The following is a 23,419-nucleotide window of genomic DNA, read 5'->3' on the forward strand; positions in this document are numbered from 1 at the left end:
AGTTCCCTGGCACGAGCAGCAGCAGCAGGTTCCTCCCCAAAAACCTCCAAATTACACATTTCATGCCTTGCCCAACCCCAGGGTGGTGGGGGCACAGCAGGGACAGGGATGTCATGAGCTCTCTGCATTGTAAGACACAAGATACAAGTCCACGGGGACACCAGGCTTCATTAAACTTGCAAAAACTTATTTCTTCACTCATTTGATTCCTTATTCACAGACTAAGTAAGACTGAGACACTAAAAGATAAAAAGCACTAGATTTTTAAAGAGTAGTTATGGGGTCTAGGTACTGAAATACCTTTCAAAAAAGCCTAAGTAGAAGTGACTTGCTTAAAGAGAGAGAATAAGTCACTGAATCACATCTTTCAGCATCCAGAGTTTCAGCAAAATCACTAAAAATTTTCTGTTAATTCTTATCTTACCTGGAGATAATCACTGCCAGAGAAGAAAGGTGAGAATAAAAATAATTAACAAAAAAAAAAAGGGGGGGAAAGCCCCTTCTTTAGAGCCAGGGAGGTGAAAAGTGATGTCCAACTTTCTCCTTGTCTTGCTGTCTCTCTTACACTTGCCCAGCTCACAGAGACCCCTCGTAAACAGCTCCATCAGGTTGATGGATATGTGCCACACCTGTTCCCAGCCCCCTGGAGGGAGGTTTTCCTCATCCACCTTCAAGGCAGGGACTGTCTCCCTGTTCTGTGTCTGCAGAGTCCTCAGCACAACGAGGCTGGGCCTCCAGGCACTATCATGGCAATAAATAATCATAATTCAGGAGTGGGATGCTTTCAAATCCCAGACTTACATTCTTCTGAGCTTCCCACCACAAATACACCCCCAAGCCTTCTCCCTCTCTGAATGTGACCTCTGTTCCTGCAGGCTCCCCCTCGGTGGGGGATTCCCCGGAAAGCCCTCGTGGGCCAGGTCTATTCCAGGTGGGATGGGATGGCCATTAATCTGTTCACACCTTGTCAACAAGGGGCCTGATCTGAACACATCCTCCCTCAGCTGGAGGAAATCAGCACAGACAAGGGGACAGACGATGGGGCAACGAGGAGAAGCTGTGCAGAGCTGAAGGGACCACGAGGAGAAGCTGTGCAGAGCTGAAGGGACCACGAGGAGAAGCTGTGCAGAGCTGAAGGGACAGCAGGAACATCTCACACCTGAGCAGTTCAGGATGTGGCTCACTAAGACAGCAGGACAGGGAGGGACTGGGAGGAGCCTTCCTCTGTCCCGAAATCTGGGGCCACCCTAAGAACTTGGAAGGTGGTTATTAGTGAGTCCCAGGAGAACCAACATCTTTTTTCCTCCAGAGATGACAAACCCCCATGACTTTGATAAGACTGTGCCCTCCTAAATATGCAACTGTGTCTGCTTCAGCAATGCCTTCCCTCCACCCTGAAAGTCCTCCCCTTAATTCCAGCATTATCCTTTTCCCCTCATCTGCTCTTTTCTCTCTCTGTGTTAACACTAATGGTTTTACCACATGTTGGAAGGCAGCAAAAGGAAGTGGTGAAGTGACAAATGGGAATGTTCATGCTTTAATTTATTATGACAATCATGCCCGGGTCCACAAAGTAAACTGAGTCAACAGAAAAGGACTTTGTGCCAAGTTATTTATCCACATCTCTAACTGGGGGATCTTTTTTTTCCCCAGCCAGCCATGAGACTGGTTAAACTCATCAACTTTATTGATGAGCAGAAGCAGCAGGGAATTTTCTCACAAAATATGTTGTTGTTGAAAAACTTAGATTCATCCAAACCAAAACCTTTTTTTTTTTTCTAGGACTGGTTTGGTGTCACTAAATTTCCAGACACAAGGGAAAAGAAGAAAAAAAAAAGATTTGGGGAAAAAAATCCCAAATAATCAAAACATGCTGCTTGAACAGTCACTGAACATTTGCTTTCTGTTCAAAAGAGCTTTCTGTGCAGTTCAATTAAATTTTGAAATATTTCATTTTTCCCTTTTTCTCAGCTTTTCACAGAGATGACAAAACAAAACATTTCAACCGAGCAAAACTTAACATTTTTTCCACTTAGCCTGTCAGCACATGGCATTTCTCAGGATTTGCACTCCAGCCTGGCACAAGACAATTTTCCAGCATCTCCAAATCTCCCACCCAGCCATCCTGAGGAATGCATCCCGTTAACCCCGGTGAGTGTTTGCCCAGCTACATGCAGCTGGGCAGGATCACTGGTGGACAAACTGCTCCAAACCCTCGATTATTCCTCTCTGCAGGAAGGCCACAAAACCACCAGCAGCACAGTGTCCCTGCCTCCTTTATTTCTCAAGTCATAGGAACAGTCATTTCTCGGGAGGCCACGGCTCAGTGCAGTGTCCTGGACACAACTGTGACAATTTCTAGGAAAGACTCAAAGAACAGGACAAGCATGGGATGTTCCACTGCAGAACGCTCTCCCAGCCTCCAAGAATTGCCATTCCAGTTTTCAGAGGCAGCAGAGGTTCCTCAAGAGACATTTTCCCAGGGAATTATTTTTTTCCTACTTTACCCCCCTGGTTTTTTGCCTGATTATCACAGTAAGACCAATCTCGCAGTGTGTTCCCAGGAGCGTCGGAGTCAGTGGAGTCATGGAATGATTCTTTCTGGCACAGGTCAGTTCTCAGCACACTGAGAACAGCATCTAGTTTTCAGCTACTGCATGTCAAAAGAAGGGTAGAGAACGGTGCATAAACCCCACCAGAGAGCAAAATAAAAGCTCAAGTCCTTTAGAAAACAAACCCTCCAAGGAGAGGTTGAGAGAGGAGCGGAACACGAGCACCGTGCCCTGCAGCCTCCCCTCCCACCCTGAGCAGGGCCCTGCAGGACACCCCACTGAAACACTGCTGTGTCTTTCACACTGAGTCACATTCCAACACCATGACACAGCCCCCAGAGCAGCATTTTAACAACCTGTGGTCCAAACAAGCAGGCATTGTTTGCCATCCTGCCACTGAGCTGGAACGTGCCCACATCCGGGTGCAGGACACCAGGGCTGCCCGCAGACATCCCATCCCAGGGAGAGAATGGGGCTCTGATCCAACACCTGTATCACTCACCAGCACCACATAGGCCAGTGCAGGCTGCAAGTCCACAGATCATTTCTGTGCCCTCCCAGGATATTTTTTTCAGAGCTTATAAACATTTCTGTTGTGAAGCCTTTTCTTGCTGCGCTGCACCCGCTGCTGAGCCCCCCCTGCAGCACCTCAGAGACTGCACTGAGTGGGACATCCGAACATCCAGGGGGCCATCAGTGGATTTTGGTTCTTGAATAAATAAATTCTGGCTACTGGGCTTCAAATAAGTCCTCAACAGGACAGGGAACACGTGCAATCTGTCCATAACACAAAAATAACAGGGTTGCCCCACCAGAGCTGGGTAAACCCTCCTGAGCTCTCAACCGAGTGAACCACTGACTAGTTTTTACTCAAATGACATTCCTACACATGTTGTACATGGTCAATATGCTACTGGCATTAAGGACATGCTGTTTGATCAGTCTCTGTGGAGATCCCCTCACTGGTCCTGAGCTGAAGTAAAGCAAAGCCAAGTCCCAGGGAGAACCTACATGGTCCTCCCATACACACACGTCCGTGTTCTTGTCTTTAATGGGAGGGCCATGCTTTGCATTTTGTTTCAGGCAGGCTCAACAATCAGGAAAATGCCACTCAGGCCATATTTTCAAACTTTTCTTTCCATCTGTGACAGATGGAAATCTGTGGGTATCTGCGGGGAGGGAAGGAAAACGAGATTAACCTCTGAGACGAGAGGTGAGACGTCTTCCATCTGCTCCTGGATCGCTGCAACTGAGCCAGGGAACTGCACTCCATTTTATCCCAGATGGAAGGAAACTGGCATTTCCAGACCATACTTCATCTGACCTGTTCTGGGGGGCTCTTTTAAGATAAATTGCCTCAGAAATGTCTTTTTCACCGTTGCCAGTGAGGCTGGTCCAGATGAGACACCGCACTGCTGCTGTGCAAAGCTGGACAGCTGAAACCCAGCCGGGTGGGAGGGTCTCAGAGTGACAATGCTCCAGGCTGGGCTGTCCCTCCTCAGCATCCTCACATAACCCCAGGGCAATATCCTCAAAAATAGTCCAGGAGTGTTATTTAGGACAGCCCTAAAATATTTGGGCTTTGCTACATCTCTGCAAAACACCCGTGCCACTGCCCCTCCCCAGATCTGTTTTGGGGATATTGTGATACAACAGATTTGATCTATTAGGGATTAAGGTGAGGTGTAACAGGGAGGCAGAACATACAACAACTAGTAAGAGCCACACTAGGGGACTAGGTAGACTCTGGGTCCAAACACAAGTGACAACTCCTTTATTGCTAAATATGGGCCTTTCTCAGTCTCCTTTTACTGTTTCTGTAACTTGCTGTCCTCTGGAGGAGAGCCTGGACTTCACCCAGTGGATTAACCTGTTGCCAAACCTATGGAGCTGTTTTTCTGGCGTGTGCACAAAGTGGCAAAGTTTACCTTTGGTGCAACACTCCTCAAGTCACAGCTCATATGGTGAAAAAGCAAACCACTGGAATAAGATTTTCCTGCCTCCAACAACACTAAGGAGTTATAGTTCATAACTTCCAACTGAATTCACTGTACAGCCAAGCGTTCCTAATGAATTCCCCTAATGATCATGCCCTAATGTTTGACTTCATTATGTCACTTTTGCAATAGCCAAAGTACAGAAGAATGTGTCTTTCTTTCAGTAAGGATCACTCAACACTCTCCCTCCTCTTGAAGTGCACAAAAGTGTAGCCTGTTCCTTCCCAATCCCTGCCAGAAGGAAGTGCCCCACAAAACAACATCCCAGAGGAAGAACTGCCAACTGGTCTTGCCCAAGCCTTTTCCCAAAAGGTTTCTTTACTTCATGGACCCTAAACAATACCCTTCAGATATCCCAGACAATACCCAGGAAACTTGGCTACTCGTGTCCTCGCCTTTCCATCAGGGATGGTGCAGAAATGCATTCCCAGCTATTTCCAGCTTGGAAGTGCTGAGGTAGAAAAGCTCAAGGCACTTAAAGAGTTTCTTTAAAAAAAAAAAAAAAAAAAAGAGAAAAAAAAGAAAATAAGAAAAAAGAACTATTGTAGGGTTGAGAGACTCAGAATTAAAGATGCTCCTGACATTTTTTTCCTGTGCATTACTCAGCCCAATCTGTTTAATGGGTCTTCATCAGAGGCTGTGATTGCTGATTCGGGCTGGCGACATCATTCAATTGGACATGGCTCTGAAGCAGAAGAATAATTATTTCCCATCTTCCAAAAGACCATTTAATTCATGCTCCCCAATCTCTGGGAACAGATAACCCACAGCCCTTTTAGTTCATTAACTCTCTGGGGCTGTCATCAAAGGATTGTCAGCTGCTCAGGAATTTGCAGAAGAGAGAAGTGGCTGAAAGCTGCAGTGTCCCTTTGAATCCCATGGATTCAGCATGTGCATCCCCTGCCTTGGATCCTGCAACATCCAAACAGCTCCCCAGAAAGAAGGGGAGACAAAGGGGGAGACACACACGACTTTTATTGCCTCTCCCTCTTTCTTCTCCCAGACCAGGATCAAGGCAGTGTAACCCAGCAGCTGCTGTGCTGAGGAAAACTCAAAGCCAACACAGAGAGAGAGAGAAAGGAAAACCAGACACCAAGGAGCCCTGGGGAAAGCAATCACTGTACTGGTGTTTGGGATTTGGCAGGATTGGCTCAGTGGAAGGATGACTCCAGCATGGAAATCCAGAATCTAGGCAGGCCACACCTAAGGCCAAGCAATCAGTACAGACCACAGCAGGGGAAGGATCTGAGCTGGGCCATCTGCAGCAAATACAGAGGTCAAGTGGAGTGAAATTTGGCAGAAGACTATTTTCCTATTTCCTTTCCCCTCCCACAACGAATATCAAGATGGTTTGAAAAAATGAAGACAGTAAATAAGTGAAAATCCTGCTTTAAGGCAAGAGTAGAGGCTACTTCCAGGAGGAGCCAGGAGCTCTGAACCCAGCTCTTGCTATGTGTTCCTCAAGACTAGATTTAAAAGCACTCTGCAGGGGAGGTAAGTGCCATCCTTCCTCCTTTGTGAAACAGGGCAACTGAAGCTCCCAGTGATGGGAAAGCACACACAGACCCAGCCAAGGCCTAATGGCAGGTCAGGCACACATATCATGTGTCCTGCACCCTCATCAACATCTGTCTCTGACCTCAGACACCTCCATCCCAGAATTAATTTCGAGCCCTGAGTGCACTTGGAGCTTTTTGTGTACGATGGGAAATGCACAGACATTGCAGAGCAAAGGCTCCACCTCTCCCAGGGCACGAGTGGAAAGAATTTAGCTAAGAGGCTTCAGTAAATCAGCCCAAAGCCTCCTCTCCTCGGCTTGTATTATTTATCTCCCTATCCCCTTGACCACACTAAGTTCTTAAAGGCATCTTGGCACTATGCAAACACAGAGGGGGAGTTTATTGAAAGTACTAAACATGTTCTAATTGTTTTCCCCTGCACTACTCGGCTCCAACTCGCTCTGCCGTGAGCGGAAGCCGAGCTGGACAATTACTGAGGCACTTGAAGCAATCATGCCCTTGATATATGGGAAGTGGGGAAGTTTAGCAGCGTGAGGACCTCTTCAATTCCTATCTTTCCTTTGCAACCGTTCTGCCAGCCAAAAAAGACATTGTCTCACTTCTCCAGCAGCAGCAGCAGGACACAATAACCTCGTGTCCCTACTCACAGGACACCGTGAGGTTCTCTAGAACAATACCCACTAAAGAGCTTTGGAAGTGATAAAGTGCTGTATAAATATTCAGTTGGACTGCAATTAAATTTTTGGCATGTGGTTCGTATGTAAGTGCAGAAATACCATCACTAGAAGTCAATACATTCCTTTCCCCCTTCCTCTCCCTTTGCCTTCCCTTAGCTATTCCCCAGATCTCCGTCAGCGTTCGCTGAATTTTCATAAGGGGAAAAAATTACTTCCTAAAATGTTCAAAAGCTTGTCCTTGGTTTGTTATTAGAGCAATTATCTAACATAACACAGTGAAATAGCACAAAGTATTCTAATGGGAAACAAATGTGCCAAAGAAGTGACCAAACTTGGAATCTTTATTGAAAAATGAGGGGAAAGCGATTAGTTGAAGAGGCAGCAACGGAAAGATTTTCCACCTGGCCTTGGGCAACACATCAAACAGAGCTTAAAAGGGTGCTATTTATAATTGTTGTCTGGCTGTCTATGGAGCCCTGTCTGTCTGTCTGTCTGTCAGTCCAGGCCACTCTCTCCCCCCACCTCCTCTCTGCCACGTGTCCCATCCCCGGTTTGTTTATCCAGTGCAATTCCATAGTGTGGGGCTCTGCAAGCATCTGCACATGCTGAAGGTGCTGATCTCACACCCCTTTACTCCAGAACAGCTCCATGGGGCTCAGTGGAGCTGTGGTGGTGTAAGCAAGTAGAAAAATACGCCCCAGACACGGTGGTTTCTTTTCTCCCCCCATCTGCTCAGCTTCTCTTGGAGGCTTTGGGACTGTTTGTGTTCCTGGAGAAGCTGCCACAGGCCAGGTGAGGGCTCAGTGAATCACAGATAATGTACAATGCCTTGCCTGGTCATTTCCCTCCAGTAAAATCAGACCCAAGTGGAGGCAAAAACGTTGCCAGATCAAGAAGGTCTGATTTCACCTCCACTTCACTGATATAAACACCTGCAGCTTGCAGGTCAAAGGCCCATCAATCCCATCAGTGAGTTTGCTTTGGGGTAATTCAAGAAGCAATTACACTTTGCAAATACTGAGATGATTTATAAGAACATTCAGAAAAGTTTTAGGACCTTGGGTATGACAGAAAGAATCATAACAGCAATTTCTCACTACTCACTGATGGTCATTTAACACCCTCCTTTAACTGTTTCACTTAATTCAAACTGGGGAATTAAAGAAACCCACTGAGTACCTAGAGCCTCAGCTAGAAATCAGAAATCATACTGGTTTCTCATAGCTTCATTGAGGCCTTTGGATTGATAACAACTTACAAAAACTCAGGAACTGCTTTTCTTGTGAGAGGCAATAAACTCCACAGCACAAATACAAATGGACCAGCAACAGAAAAGGGGGTCTGAAACACAACCGTGGGCTAAAATTCAGTCCCATAAGGTATCCAGGAAATACAAACAAGGAGAACATTTCCAGTTGAATAGAAGAAAGTGGTTTTTTTAGTGATGGAGCTGTGAAAAATAATGGGCAGCACACTGGCAACCTGCACTAGTCTTAGCAAGAGATTTGGCCATGCTGAGAGCCCCAGAGGCACACAGCCCCCCACGGGCATGCCACAGCTTCATTAACCAAAACAGGCACTTTTGAAGTTCAGGCATGAAAAATAAAAGCCTGATTTTATCTCTCTTAGATTCCATTTGCCCAAAGATGCCCAAACCTCAAAAGGGGTCAGATGTTCAGCACAGATAATCACACAAAGTTTGGGTGTGTAGTTGAAGTCTATCCAAATTCTCCCAGGCTCTCGAGGATGAAGGATGGGAAACCTCGTGAGAAGAGTTGAGAGACACCAACAGAAGCTTTCTGGTACATTCTGCTTTCACTCTGATCATAAATACTGCAAGAACAACCTTCGCTGTGGTATTTTAATGGTTCCCATCTCCAACTTCCCTCAGCTCTACTCAGGACAATGTGTTTCTAAGTGCACACACTCTGCAGGTGAAATCCTGTGCCTCTCTTGGAGAGCACTGAAAAGCAGGAAGCATCTATCCCCTCACCCACCCTATTCCCACACAATCCCAGTGAATCAGAGGTCATTGAGTGCCTGGAGTTGGAAGGGACCCATAAGGATCATCGAGTCCAGCTCCCTGCTCCTTGCAGGACTACCTGAAACTAAACCACAGGACTAAGAGCATTGTCCAGATGCTCCTTGAGCTCTGGCAGCCTTGGTGCTGTGACCACTTCCCTGGGGAGCCTGTTCCAGTGCCTGATCAACCTCTGGGTGAGGAACCTTCCCCTAGTGTCCAATCTGAGCTTCCCTGATGGAGCTCCCTTCCCTTTCCTCGTGTTCTACCACAGGAATTACACTGTGTGTATCCCACCACGAGGGGCAGGGCAGCAAGACCAAACCCCACCTTGATGCACAGTGATTATGGGGGTGAACACAGTCCTCTGCCCATTTTGTTGTCCATTTCAGTATCCAAAGAGAGACAAAAACTGGGACTCAATCTCTGACCTCACAAAATCACTCTCTGAATGCTGCAGAAGGGAATCCAGGGCTCAAGAAATCTGGAGAGGAACCATCCTATATTTGTTCACAATCTTCCTCCAGCTACAGGCCAAAGCCTGTTTTTGTGAGTAATCTCTGACTTCTCTAGGATATCTCCTTCCCTTACTGACACACCCTAAGCCCCTTCTCCTTCCCCCAAAACCAACCTCAGCAGCCTCCAGCTACTCCTCCCAGCCTGGAACATTTACACATCCACACCTTGCACTGAAGGGTGACTCCAGAGGCCGGGTTTGCCAGGAGACAATGGCTTTATTTTCTCTTCTCCTGACAGAGTTCATTTTGGGATGTAATATGTTGTGTGAAGCAGAACAAACATCAGCAGCACAAACCCCAGTGGAAACCATAAATCTTGAACACATCATCTGGATCCTTAATTCCAGTTGCAGGAAAGCAGCCCTGGCTGTGTAACTGGCTGAGATGCTCAGACTCTCTTAATCAGCCCTCTGACCACTGTGTGTGTTCACAGAAACGGTTCTACAGCAAAAAAAAAAAAAGCTTTTATAGTTTTCAGAATAATTTTGGAATGAGCGAGAACGGTTACAAAGGAGCATCAGGGCTCTCAGGGCAGGTGAAATGCTGTGAGAACAGCCCAGCCAATGCCAGTGTCCAGTCTAGAGTTGCTCTGTATGTGGAACAGCTGATTCCCACTTTCCTGGTCACCTACTGCTCGTGGCAAAGCTGCTTCATCTCCTGATAGAGCCACCTTTTACACTCATATGAGGCCATCACATCCCCCTGCCTGCGTGACCTCAAACCAGAGCTGCACTCAGGTTCCCCCAGGTCTGCTACAGTGAAGAAATACTCCCTAGGAGGGATCCTGCTCCTGTGTATTAACTCAGGTAACCTGCATTCGGGTCCCAGCTCCACCACAGACAGGATGGCCGTGGTTGGCTGAGCAACTTCAGCTCCTGTTTTCCCTCAGACTCCCCCCTTTGCCTCTGCTCCGTTGGGATTGCAAGCTCTGTGAGGACAAGAAAAATGCTTCCCTGGATGTTTACTCAGCCAGACTGGGCCGTGGCAGGGACTGTGAGTCCCCAACCAGCCCAGAGAGCTGTTATCTGACTGGGCTGTCTTCAACCTGCTCGGGATGGTGATTTACTGCCTGCAAGGGAGGTTCTGGTAGAGTGCACATACTCTGAGCTGACTTCACATGGGGACCATTACCTCATGTGCTGGAGGCTGAGTAGAGCAGGAGGGCAGACAGCAAACCTTAAGGAACTAACTAACTAAACTAACTGGAGGAGCAGTATTTCAGTCACCTGAGTGCTTGCCTTTAAGGGCAATCTCCAGCTTCCTCTCCTGCTTAGAGCCAGGAGAGGCCCTAAAGGAGGAATAACAAACTCCAGGGAATGAATTGTGAGTCTGTGTCCAGCTTTACATTTTCATTGGTGTTGGTTTTCTGCGATGGTAACACATATAAACCTTTACTCCTGTTAATAAGAACACGAGGAGAACAAGATTAATGTAAAAACTATCTATGGTTTTGAGTTATTCATTGTGGGATGTTGGGTATATTAAATATATCTGGCAGCTTCTATGCCTGGCTCTCAAAGCACACTTCAGGCATTCACAGACACGTTCCCAACGCTTTCATAAATGAAAGTTTCATCTTTGTTTCCAGCACATGTTTCATTGAAAGTGTCACAGCTTGTGCATGGAAGTCAGGATTAAGATCAGGAGTCACCTCCCTGGTTTTAGCCAAATCAGAAGCAGGTAATAACTACTTAGTTATTACCAATTCTTAACTTAGGAAATCAGGGGCACAATCAGCCCAGTTAATCAGATCTCCTGCATGTCAGTCCAGAGAATCTTTAGGAGTAACTCTTGTAGACTGTCTCCTCCTGAAAGGCACAGAAAAGGCCAGAAAGTTTCAACAATGATATGTCAAAGTAAGGGAACTGTCACCCCACTGCCTCCTCCAACAAAACCAACTTAGCCACACTTTCCCAAGGGACAAGCACCAGCTCCTGTGGGCAGAACTGAGGCTCAGGAAAACTAAGGAGTTTCCTCACTAAGGGAGTGAGGAGTAGAAAAGGACAATTTGCTCTCAATAGGAAGCAAAGACTGAGGTCCCTCTGCCATGGCTATGAACTAAACAGCTGCCAAGTCTGGGACAAAAAACCAGGAACAGGTATCTAAAATTCCACCACACATACAAGGCCCAGCAATTCCATCAGTTTTCCAGCACGTGCCCAAAATATTCTCATTGCTCTTCCTCCTTCCCCTCTGTGGCTGCAGCCACTGAGGAGCTACCACAAAGATGCACTCCCTGGGAAGTGTTCGTGTCTTCCCACTGGGTTGCTGCAGGTTCTCACTCTCCCCTTCCACCCCCATTTATTTAGCAGATAAACTTCTAACAAGCAATACATAAAGAGAATGGGCCCTCACAAGAAGCCAGTGAGAGCAGAACAGCTCTGGGGCTGCAGGCACAGCAGAGCTGCCTCCTCACAGCTCTTCCCAGCCACGCTCCCACCAAGAGCAACTCCCCGCAGCAGCAATCCTGCTGTTTCCATCCCTGATGGAAATGAACCCTGCTGGGTTACACAAACATGCAGAGCTCAGAAGATGTCACAAGCCTGACCTCTGCCTTTCTGTGCTGGATTTCTCCGCGTACGACGCCGGCTGTCGAGGGGGATGAATGACGGGACGCACAGGGAGCGACGTCGGCGAGCCCGAAGGGATTCGGGCCAAAAACAGAAGACAACAAAAGCCTGTGGAAATGATCTAAGGATGTCACTTGGCAACCTCAGGATTATTGTCCTGTTTTGTACATATTGGTTTTGAGAAGCTGGTAATTGTTCTTGTGTGCCAGTGGAGATTACGAGACCGTTTGTGTTGGTATCAAAGCAGACAAAACCTTTTTCCACCCTTTCCAAGAGAGGCAACTCCATCTTTGTACCAGGGCAATGTCTCTTCTTGTGTGACTCCACTAAAACAATGGAGTTGTATCAGTGATGAATTTGGTCCATTGTTTTCATGGGATTAATGCCAAAACAGCCATAAATGTGCTGCTGTTGCTTTGCATCTCTGGCGTGAGCTGTGAGGTAAATAATGCTCCAGCATGCTCTCCCTTTCAGGCAAACATCTGGATTTCTACTGATTGCAATTTAGCTGCATAGACAATGAAGGCATTACTGTTGCAAAAAGCATTAGAGGCTTCTATAGCACTGGCCATATTCAAGTGACCTTGAGCAGAACCAACTTTAAAAGGTGGTTTTAGTGCACACAGAAAAAAAATCCAAGAGAGAGGCACCTCATCACTGCTGCTTCTTTACAGGAGTGAAGTTCTGCTACATCAGCTACCAGACAGTTCTATAGGATTTCATGGTGAATACAGCCAGTCCCTGGAGGGGTTTTATAGGTCTGATACAGGGGGAAGAGCAAAGTCTTACAAGCCTTGATGCCAGCTAACACACATAAAGTGCCAGTACAAGGAGCACTGCAAAGCTGCTTTGCTTGTGTGATGGAAAGAGAGTCCTCCTGGAAGCTGAGCCCCACAGCCCAACTCAGAGGGCAGGTCAGTTCTGTGGCAGGGGAGTTCACTCTCCATCAGCTGTTACAACTCCCTGACAGCAGGACCAGGGTCACTGCTGATTTTCTAATGCTGCGAGCTCTGATCTAATTAGGATTGGACTGAGAACACCAATTCCTCTCACTCAAGTTGCAGATCAACAGTCATTCATTTTTACTGGGAGTTAGCTCCATGCTAAGACTCCCACCCAGTAACCAGCCAGATTAGCTCCAAACCCAAGAACTCTCTTGAACACATCATGTCTGATCCATGCTCAGGCAGGAAACTTTACAGGACAAATAGGTTTTGTTTCAGCTGTACTTTTCTTTTTCCTTCCCTATTTTGAGATCTTTGCATAGAGGTCAAAGATTGGGGCCTCCCACGTGCTAGAGAAGGTAGTGCTGCAGTGACAGTGCTACTGCTGGCAGCTCTCTTCCCTAGGAATGACTCTGCCACTCACTCCTGGGATTAATCCATGACTCTGAGCAATCTCCATGGTCTGTACGTTCAGCCTCCTTGTTTTTCCCACAGGACACTGCTCCTCAGTGTCCATCTCCCCAGCTAACAGCGAGGATATCAGCACTATCCCCACACTCCTTCAGTTCAGTGCCTTGCAGATGTTTCTGACCAGAAAAGGACCTTGGGGGACTTGTGTCTAAACTTCCTGTTGGGGTGAGAAAGAGATAAAAGAACTGGCCTGATCTGGACTGCTCTAATTTGATTCCCAAAGAGGGAAATCCCTTTTCATTTAATGCATCCTTATCGCCCCAAGCAGTGCAGCTGTGCCGTGGAATTAACCTTGGAGGACACTGGGAGCTACACAGAGGAGGATCCTGCATGGGACTGCCCACGACTGCACTTTCCCACTGCTTCTCTCCCACCAGCCATGGAAAGATGCTGCTTCTCCCCCTGACACTGCTCTGAGGTCAGAACTGGTTCTAGCATGAGAAGGAAGCGGGTTGTCAGCATTAAAACATAAACCATCTTAACTTATCACAGTCACAGCGTGTCGTTCAGTCTTCAGCAAGTGTTTTTCGACTTCACACTGAAGCTGTGAAAGATGTCCTCAGACTCCTGTAGTACTTTAGAGGGGGCTATGAAAGAGGCTACTACATCCTGTCTGCTTAGCTAAATATTTTCAGGTTCTGCCTTCAAACACAGATTTCTCTAGGACCTAAGCTGCTGCTAACACACTCAGGATCATCTTTGTGACTCACATTTCAAAGCACCGTTTAGGTCCATCACCTGTGGTGGCAGCACACGGAACCAGAGACTTTATGAACAGTCTATGGCAGATGTCACTGGAAAGGAAAGAGCAAATTCCACTCCTGGTTTTCACAAACATTATTCTTACCTGTGGGGTGCCTTGCCTCAGCACTTTGCTTCTTCCTTCACAGTTCAGTGACAACTCTGGTTCCCACAGAGAAGTTCTCCTCTCAAAAAAGAGCCACATCCCAGGAGAGACATCTCCTCTCTCACACAGTGGCAGTCACAGCTCCCAGACACAGGACAGCCACGTGATGGAAGAAGCATCTGGCTGTTCCCATTTGGAACATTTGGAAACCCCTGGCCTAGCAGGATCAAGGGTGTCATGAAACCACATGACTTTGAGCCCCCCAAACAAGGAACACAAGACACTGAGACAGCAGAAAGCAAAGTGAATTCACTGGCAACGTTTGGCTTAAATTATCCTAATGCCACAATGTCAGTGTGACATTTTAAAATATACAGAGTCATCTGTTCTTTTATGTCTTTGAGGAAAGCAGAACAGGTAGGAACAATAACCACACCAGTGTTCTTTACACACTGCAGTGTGAGAAGTGGTACTGGGCCAGCAGCCCCCTGAGACACCATCCAGGGACAACAAACTGCAGGGGACAGGTGGGGAAGGGGAGAAGAGGACAAGGGCAGGGCATCAGAGAGGTCTGAGGACCACCAACCCATGAACCACTGCACCTTTCACCTGACCCACTGCTGCAGGACGGGTGAGAGGGAGGAGGACACACCTCACTCCCTTCCCAGATGAGCCCGGTGAGTTCTTTTTTCTCTCACTCAAAACACACACAAATGGCCTTTCTGCTTTGATGGCATTTGGGGGGAAGGCAAAACCACACGAAATATTTCGTTTGCCCATAAGCTGCTGTGTTTTCCCCGGCTGGGGGCAGAGAGAAAATATCCACCTTGAGAAAATAACACCTTGTTCCTGCACATATTGGCACTTGCGCTGCTTCCGTGTCATGTTTGCTCTGTCAAAACAAGTTTTCCTCGCCCCTCAGGGTCAACCCAGCTTTTGAAAACCAAGCTGTCGTCTCCAGGCATCATCACTAGCAGTAGCCAGATAACAGGCTACGAGTTCACATTCCAGAATGGTTATGACTAGTGATGAATGAGCCAGCTCAGAGACAGCAGGAATTTCCTACAGGTTACACTGACCTTCCAAGAAACACGTTTGTCTGACTTAGGGGAGGCAGCAAAGAGGACACATTAGGCCAGGGGGTGGAAGGAGGAAGGGAGAAAACCCTAATTACAAAGGAGGAGACAGTGAACAGCACAAATCGTTGCTGCTCAGGGCATCTCTCTGCCCCCAGAATGCTGCAGGTGCCTCACTAAAGGGCAGGTAAAATAATTATGTATAACAATATAAAGAGACTAATATGATCTTTACACTGTTGACAGAGAAAAATTGAGGTAAACAGAGTAGATTACAGGGTGATAAGGAACAAATGTGTTCAGTGGTATAATGTTTTGTGGATAAATGTTTGGTTTAAAGATCACAAGCAGCAGGTTGACAAAACACCACCGTAATCAAAGTACCAAATCAAAGTGTTCACTCTCCACTGTCATAATCCTGATTCTACAGCTACACAGGCACTTCCTACCTGAGGCAGGAACTCCACTTTGGAGCACAGGAACAGCCAGAACTCATATCCACATCTGTTGTTTGGCACCTTTGGTGTGCCTGAACACACAACAGGCCAAAAAAAAAAGCAACAAAACCTATTCCAAATGTTGCATTTCAAACAGCCCAGTCCTGCAGCGCCTGTTATGAGATTATAACTAATCCATCAATTGATAGTATCTGCATTCCCAGGATTTCTAAACTGTTCAGCATATCTGACAAGCATTAATTCACCATTTATCACCAGCATTTGTGAGTTTGAAAACACAGCCTTCCCCCATCAGTCAGCATAACAGAGATTCTGTCGTTCCCATCGCTTCCCATCTCCAGGTAGAGCCAGTGCTTGCAGCCTGCTGGGAGTTTTTGGGTTCCAAGGCATTTTGCTCTGATGGGGGAACCCCGAGAGAGAGAAGATATCACATATCTATAAAAGACACCACATTAAACTGCTGCTGCTCTTGGAAACCCAGGACAAGATACTCAGAGGGTGTCAATCTGCATAGTTTTCCTAATCCTGTATCAACTCACAGCCTGATCCTTCTCATTCATCAGCCCATTTATTAGAGACAATATGGATGCAGCAGCCACTGAAGGATGAAAAATTACCTCTAGGACTGGTGAGTTTATAATGTTTGGTGCAGGCGGAGTTTTTGGCAAATTAAATTTACTTCTTTAACTGGGGAGAGAAATGGAGACATTTCAGGGAACGTAACATGCTCAGCCAGCTCCAAAAGTTGTATGTAAGGTTCTGAATTTTGCAGATATCTTCAAAACTTCAGAGAAATTACAAAGGAGAAAACTTAGGAAAACATTTTCACTTAAAAATTGCTTTTTTCCCACCCTTTATGACTCAATAATTGTAATTCCTTGCTGAACCAGAAACATGCTGAGAAAAAAGTTTTGACTGTGTTCTATTTTAGGATTTCCTCCCACAGCAAGAAAGAGGGAGTGATAAAAACCCCTTGAACTTCAATAAACATCTCTGAGGGAAAGTTCAAATCTGTTCTCATTGTTTGCTGACCTGGTGCCTATAATGCCTGTTTTTAGTTTCATGTTAAAAAAAAAAAAATCCTTGTTTTTAATTAAAAAAAAAAAAAGGCAACATTAGAAATAAACAGATTTGTTGCCATGAGCAAAGTTTGTCCTGCAAGGCAGCACATCACACAGAACTCTTGAACTTCCTCCTGGAAAGAAACCACTTTTTAAACTGTGCCTTTAATGAATATATATTCAGGCAAGCTCATTAATGGCAGTGGCATCTATTTGTGACCATTCCTGAGCTCTTTGGTGTCTGCTCAAGAACAAACGAGGTGCCCAATAAAGGTACCCCTTTACTGGGAATTAACTGACCCCCTTCCCTCCAGACCTGGCACCACCTGTGCTGCTCCTGCTCCAAGAACACATGGAAAACTTCCCTTTGCACTGTGGCTATCCTGGAATCTTTCATTAGGCTCCTCACAGGGCAAGAGGAATACATGTGTGGGCTGTGGTTGTGCATTTTCTCCCGTGTTATCTCTCTAGTTTATGCTTCATCCCCTGCCATGGCCAACAAACACCCTTTGAAGTTCCTCAGCACGCCAGTGGAAAGTTCATTTGGAGTCTTGCTGAAGGAGGAACACAGAGTTTGAGAAGCTCCTGCTACAGCCAGGAGGAAGCACCACTTTGGGAGGGACAGATGTTCTGAGGCAGCAGCGGCCCCGCAGGGACCCCCCATTCGAGTCCCTGGGTGCTACAGACACCAAATATAGCCCAGCTCCCAGGAATACTGAATAAGCTGTAAAGAATGGAACTATAAAACCATGACCCAAAGCGAGAAAAGGGAAAGGATGAAAGGCCAGGATGTTGTCCTTACCCCCAGAAGTCACACTGCAGCCCAGCACTCGGGTCAGCTGTGTTAACATCCATTTCTCCAGTGCTGTAACTGTTTCCACTCCCCTTAACCCTCAAAGCGTCTCCTCCTCCCCACACTCTACATCACATCATATGACTAATGAGTTTGACCCTTCTCCAACCCCTATCTGCAGTCTCTCATGGCTCCAGCACCGTTTGCTTCCTGCCTTTATTAAATCAGATGGGCTGTGTGTGCTCCGGGTCCCAGAGCCAGAGGAACACGGAGAGACAGGGAATTAAGGGCCATCCTCTCCCAGCCTCCAGGGCTGTGTGTCTTCTATTTCCTCACTATGTTGCCTCATGAATGTGCCATTCCATCATTTTTTTCTCACTCTCCTGATGAAATCACTCCTTCCTCCCACTAGAAGGAGGAGGAGAGGAATGCAGGCCTTTTCTCGGTGGCGCTCTGCACTGCAGGGCTGCACTGTGGGCTTTCCAACGTATTTATTATTGCACAGCCTTACTTTAACACCTAGGGATCAGGAAGGAATCCCTACTTGTTAATCCCTTTAATGAGGGTGATTCCCTCAGCTTCTGTCCATTTCCCCACTCCTTATTTCTCTCTTCCCTTCTCCTTCATTTTCCCGCACCTTTCACCTTTTTATTCCTTCTCCCTCCCTAACCCTCCAACAATTTGCCCCTCTCTTAACATCAGTTACCCATTTCTTAAAGGCAGGCCATTACCAAACCCCTGGAGTACTTTTATTCTGACTTTTGGGGACCTTATTTGCCTTTTGTCACTGTGTTGGGACAGTTGGATCATTCTGCTTTCTCACCTGTATTTGGATGGGACTAAGAAAGTTGGGAGACAAATTCAAGCTAAACACTTCTCTTGGAAACTACTACTTCTTTCAAACAGAAAGATTCAGCAGGGATGGGTTAGTCTACCTTGCTTGTGAGTTTTGAGATCTGTTTGAGCCTTGGCTGGGACTTGGGCAGACACGAGGGCCTGAATATTTCCAGCTGTGATCTCACAAGAGGAACCCCAATCCCTTGGACTGTCCCTGACAATGGTCCCAACACCTCTCAGTGATAAATTTCAAAATGTGGGTATTTCATTGCTAATCTGAACAAAACCAAACATAAAAATATCAACACCCTTTGCAAATGCTCAGTTCTTTCTGCACAGCTCCAACAGGGGCAGCCCAGCGCTGAGAACAGCCCTGGTGTTACAGCCCCAGGCCCTCGTGCACCTGAGGACAGCACTGGCCTCTCACCAGCCCTGACAGCTAAACATTCACCAGTGAGAGATTTGTGTCACCCATTATAGTCAGAGGGACTTGCAAGGAGGTCCTGGAATTGAATTCCACACTTTCCAGGGTGGCAGATGTAAAAATGCTGCATGTCAGATCAATAAATGATTACTAGCTCTGTTAACAAGTGGCTAATGTCTTGTTACAGACTTTTACAGAGTCCAGTTGGTCAATAGGTTGCATTTAACCATGACTTATGATCACCTGTATCACATAATAACCATGCCTGTAATATGCTTACACAGTCTATTCATCATGCATTAACCCTTTTAAATTTATTTATGAATATTATACTCTTACTCTAATGTTTCACCAAATGGAGTAATAACAACTGGCCAAAGAAGAAGAGCTGGGCTTTTTGCAGCCACGTTTCACCTGCCCCAAGGAACAGATCCTGAGTCACAGGCTCAGCTCAAACCTGCTCCCGGAGATTAGATGTGAAGCATTAGTTGGGGCTAAAAGGATTCAGAGACTCCCCAAATTTAGTTGGAGGGGACAGGATCAGCCACCTCAGGGGTGGACAACAGAGGAGGAAAAACAACAACATGGCCAGAGGAGCTGTGGCTGCCCCATTGCTGGCAGTGCTCTAGGTCAGGCTGGGTGGGGCTCTGAACAACCCGGTCTAGTGGAAGGTGCTCTCCCAGATTCTTAGATAAGTCAGGCCCACAAGAGAGTTACTGTTGTGCTGTAGTAAATTCCATGGTATCTTTTGCTAAATTATTTCAATTAGGCTCAAGTCCTGTTATAACCTTCAGGCCTAAACCACTGGTCAAGTCCTGGGCTAAGTTTGGCAAGAGGGGTCTGTTCTGAACCTTGTGGCTCAACAGGAGGCTCTCCCTTACTCCCTTTTATCCTTACTCTTTATACCCTGACCCTGTTCCATACCCAGCCTCCATGCAGAAAATTTTAGGTTGATTTTAGATTTTAGGTTTGGGTTGATTTTTAGTTTCAGATTGATTGATTTAAATTTTAGTCTGATTTCTCTCTCTGTGTGTTTCAACCGCCTAGAAAGCAGTAGAGTGAACTTTGACAAGGAACCTTTTGATGCTTTCATTTACTACTAAAACCTGCTTTTGCCCATATCTTTGCTGGTGATTTTTTTCAGTGACCTAAAACACTCCTATGTCACAAAACTGGTGATGCACCTGTGGCAGTGCAGAGAAACAGAGACCTCCCCTGGACTGTCACCTTATTGATGAAGCCTTCTGAATACAAAACACATCCTTGTTTTAAGGGCTCCACCTTCTACCTGTTGACTCCCTGTTACACCTCTAAGGGATCCTGCACTGCTCCATCCCAGAAATGTATTTTCACAGACAGAACAGGACCAGGTTCAAAGCCTCAATAAACACCAATTTATATTAAAATTAGGGCCCTCCACACCCTCCAGACAGCAAAGCCATTAAAACACAAGACTCAATATCTGCTTTCTCCCCTTCATATCACCAGACTGGTGAGTGTACCAGCTATTGTACACATAATTGTGAGGAGTGTTAAGTTTTGCCTATCGTCTTAAAAATCAAGCAGTTAAAGGGTATTTCAGAAATACTTAATGGGATTTTCCCACCAGTAAACCCTGTGCTCAGTGGTACATTTTAATAACAGCAGAATCAAAATCTCATTTATGGACTAAGAAGGTTGTTCTGAGGGTAACATTCGGGGGAGGCTTTGCCAGAGAAAACAGAAGACTTAATAAGAGAAGGGCTCAAGAGTATTAGTCAGAAAAGTTGTGAGCTGCCTACAGGCTTTTTCTCTTCTGGTATCAGAGGGGAAGAAAAGCCCCTGTGGTTGATTCATTATGCCATTTCATTTCTTCATATATAATTTACATGCAATGTAAATACAGTAAATTATTATTTCTGGATTGCATTCTTGGGCCCCGATCCAAAGCCCACTGAAGCTGAGAGAAAGGCTCCTAGGTTGCAAAAAAAATCAAACATTGTTGAGAAACAGGCCTGTTATCTGCCAACACTCATTAGGGAGGAGTTTGTGTTCCAGCAAGGGTTAAAGACTCAGGCCCCAGCTCAGCAAAATGTTAAGTACATGCTTAACTTTTAGGTTACGCTCAAATCCCAAGTGGATCTAAAGCACATGGTTTAATTGCTCTGCTGAATCAAAGCAAGCACAGATTTCTATCTGAGTTTAACTGCTGTGTAATCTGGGACTCGGCGTGGCTGATGCCACCAGGAACCTTCCTGAAGAGCTTCGGAACCTTCTTATGCTGGATCCAGCCAGCCACAAAAAAAAAAAAACCCATAAGGGATAATCACAACTACAACTGTTTTCCAAGTCATGGGAAGAAAAAACAATTTGTTCTGTATCAGTTTAGTTCTCAGCCTCCATCTGTTTTCTTTTCCCATTTACTTCTTTACTGATCACTGCTCTTTCAATTTTCCCATCCTGCTGCTCCAGGAGCTCGGTGGGCAAATCCTCCCACCTCAGGAGCAGCAAAAACTCCTTATTTGGGTGGCACAGCAAAGCCAAGGGGCTGAGATCTCCGTGCCTTCTGATGCCAATAATCCCATGTTGGAACGAGACCACCTCAAAGGTCTTTCCTGTTAAAATCTTAGAGATTTAACAGTTCTTCTGCAGAAAAAGCAGTAATTCAGATGCTGTTCGTGGCCTGTTCCCCCCACCTTTGTCTTACCTTTGCTGTCTTGCACCAAGGTGGGAGAATATCCTCGTGGCTGAAGGAGCTGTCTTCACCTCCCGGACTCGGTGTGATACATCCGCTTTCTCTCCCGTTTCACTCTCCCCACACCTGAAATTCAAAGGCAACCTCACAACCTTTCATCCTCTCAAGGCTTTTTGTCAGGTGAAGAAAACAATTAGTCCTGTTCCTGAGCTGAGGAACTAAAAGTCTGGCAAGTTTAACTACGGACAAACCAGCTGCTGCTCAAGTTACTGTGCAAGTATCAACAGGCTGTTCTGCTCCAGCATAGTGGCCTTTCTTTTTTTAATGGTCTTTTTAAAATATATATTTCAAAACTCCCAATCCTAATTGCAGAAACTTTCAGCAGTTTCCCTGGGGTCACATCAAAGTTTGTGGGAAAGCAGTGACAACTACTTGGTCATAAATCCATCAATGCCAAACTTTGCACCTCAACATTCAACCATCCAGCTCTACCACGTCCTTTGGGTTTAAACTACTGTCAACAAGGCCTGCTCAGAAGGACAGGCACGTGTCCTGTAGCTCAGGAGTTCCCAAAATCCTTGTTTGTCTCCCTACAGTGCTCTCAGAGTCATTTTAAGGTTTTTCTCCCTGACACCCTGTAAGTAAACACCAAAAGCACGAAGGGCTGCAAATAAACCTTAAATAAACTTTCCACTTCACCCGTGAGCCCCAAGATTTCATCACAGGCTCCTTGCTCAGGCTCTCCTGTGCCCCTGCAAACACACAGATCTGAGAGCACACACAGTGCCACAATCCCTCACAATCCTGGGATGGCCATGGCTGCTGCTCCTTTGGGGAATCTCCTTCCAGAGCTGCACAGGGATTCGTGAACGTCATCAGGAACGAGGGAAGATTTTGCAGGGCAGAACTCATACATATTAAAACCAGAGAGACAACTCTGATACAGGTGCTGGAGGTCTTTCAAGGTTACCATATGCCACTGGATTAATCCCAACAGTCTTAAGGTAGAGGTGAGAAACGTTCAAATTATTTGATTAACTTCAAAAGGGAAGACTTTTTACGCCTCTACCTTTTGGCACCCCACCTCTGCTCCCAAGCCAAGAAGAACTAGAAACCTCATAAGAAAGCCAGCTCCAAACCTCTGACCAGCAGATTCCAAACGTGTTGCAATCTTGGCTTGTAGTCAGCCAATTTTGGGAAGGGAAAATCTGTGCCAGTGTTACAAAAATCGCCTGTCAGGAGCCTCTTCATTGAAAAGAGTATTTTTTTATTATTATTATTTCCTTTTAAGTGGAAATTGGGACAGCCATGGAGAAATATCAAAGCTGCATTTTGCACCACTGAAAACTCCTGACAAACAGGCCAATTCCCTCCCAGTTTCTCATCTGCTCAAAGAGCCTCTCACAAACACATCGTGGCTGTCAGTGGTCACCCACAGAGAACGATTTGTACTGACCCACTGTGGCTGACCAGAACTCAGGATTTGCCATGAGCCTGCAGAGTCATATCCCAAGTATTCCCAGTGAATTTCCCTTCTCTCTTTCTGCCCAAGGGAAAGTGAAGCAGAAGCTCTGTTGGCTGCTGGAGACTCCTTCCTGCTGGGACTCATCCTGGAGGGAGCACCCCGGGGCAGGGCAAATCCTCTGTCTGGGGCAGAGCCTCAAACCCCAGGAAGCAAAAGTCAGAACCAATTCTCCCTCCAAGTATTCCAGCAGAACTGGGAGCCTGGAAGTCCCAGCCATTGGATTAAAGCTCCTCCTGGAAGTTTCTCTCTGTTGTGGAGCAATCAGGGACTATAAGGGCTCTAAATCCCCACTGTATCTCACAGCACCTTTGAACTGGGAAGGCTGAAAGGAGCAGCAATGCCACTGCAGTTCAATCTGTTCCCAAAGCTCTGCTACCAACCCACTGCTTAACCTTCCAGAGGTTTTCAGTCAGAAAATGGAGCAGGGAACAACAGGCATTCCCCTTTTCCAGGAA

General features: G+C 46.3%; 1 long non-coding RNA gene across 1 annotated transcript in view; it reads right to left on the reverse strand.

The window, feature by feature from the left end:
- The window catches only part of LOC108641249, a 69,392-nt gene extending 47,854 nt beyond the window's left edge, over nt 1–21,538 (reverse strand). The window contains exon 1 of the long non-coding RNA XR_001921865.1: nt 21,452–21,538. This is a non-coding gene — a long non-coding RNA (uncharacterized LOC108641249). The remainder of the gene's footprint in view (nt 1–21,451) is intronic.
- Nucleotides 21,539–23,419: the final 1,881 nt, after the last annotated feature.

Source organism: Manacus vitellinus, unplaced genomic scaffold (assembly GCF_001715985.3).
Source record: "Manacus vitellinus isolate BGI_N305 unplaced genomic scaffold, ASM171598v3 scaffold_58_pilon, whole genome shotgun sequence".
In the NCBI taxonomy this organism is placed as follows: domain Eukaryota; kingdom Metazoa; phylum Chordata; class Aves; order Passeriformes; family Pipridae; genus Manacus; species Manacus vitellinus.